This window comes from Seriola lalandi, unplaced genomic scaffold, assembly GCF_002814215.2.
Source record: "Seriola lalandi dorsalis isolate HSWRI2012SDOR001 ecotype SW California unplaced genomic scaffold, Sedor1 jcf7180002039419, whole genome shotgun sequence".
Lineage (NCBI taxonomy): Eukaryota > Metazoa > Chordata > Actinopteri > Carangiformes > Carangidae > Seriola > Seriola lalandi.
The window spans coordinates 1-731 of record NW_019509994.1 but is presented as its reverse complement, the minus strand read 5'-3'; the positions used below and the strand labels follow the sequence as shown (position 1 = coordinate 731).

General features: G+C 39.5%; 1 non-coding gene across 1 annotated transcript; it reads right to left on the bottom strand.

The window, feature by feature from the left end:
• Nucleotides 1–415: 415 nt before the first annotated feature.
• Nucleotides 416–504, bottom strand: trnay-gua (transfer RNA tyrosine (anticodon GUA)). The gene is given in 2 exon segments: nucleotides 416–451; nucleotides 468–504. It is a non-coding gene; the product is annotated as a tRNA-Tyr (tRNA).
• Between the last annotated feature and the right edge of the window lie 227 nt (nucleotides 505–731).

Genomic DNA, 731 nt, shown 5'->3' with positions numbered 1-731 from the left:
TGAAACAGAAGATTAATGAGACTATGCTTTTCAAAGAGCTGACAGTATGGAGAGTGGATCAAGGCAAAAGGCCATGGTTCTTATTCTATTTCTTTGTTTGACATTTACTCATGATGACACATTACATACCTCCCTTGGACTATGTTTTCTACGCCCATACATTGATTTCAGCCAGTTAATGTAGTTCCAAAGGTTGAGAATCTTTTCGTTTGTAGTTGAGTAACTCGATCATTGAAACCAAATGGATGGCTCTGAAAACAATTGTGTTTATATTCATCTATACATTTAGATTACAGGGAGTTGCTCATGTCAGAACGTGGAGACTCTTTTTCGGTTGAACCCTACATCTCTGACTACGACTTTCTACATATCCATGTGATCTGAAGAGTTCCAAATGACCCAAATGAAAATCACATCCTTCGAGCCGGAGTTGAACCAGCGACCTAAGGATAACTGCTACTGTGAACCTACAGTCCTCCGCTCTACCAGCTGAGCTATCGAAGGAGCTGTGTAATGTTGAATTGTTCCTTTTTTCCCTGAAACAGAAGATTAATGAGACTATGCTTTTCAAAGAGCTGACAGTATGGAGAGTGGATCAAGGCAAAAGGCCATGGTTCTTATTCTATTTCTTTGTTGGACATTTACTCATGATGACACATTACATACCTCCCTTGGACTATGTTTTCTACGCCCATACATTGATTTCAGCCAGTTAATGTAGTTCCAAAGGT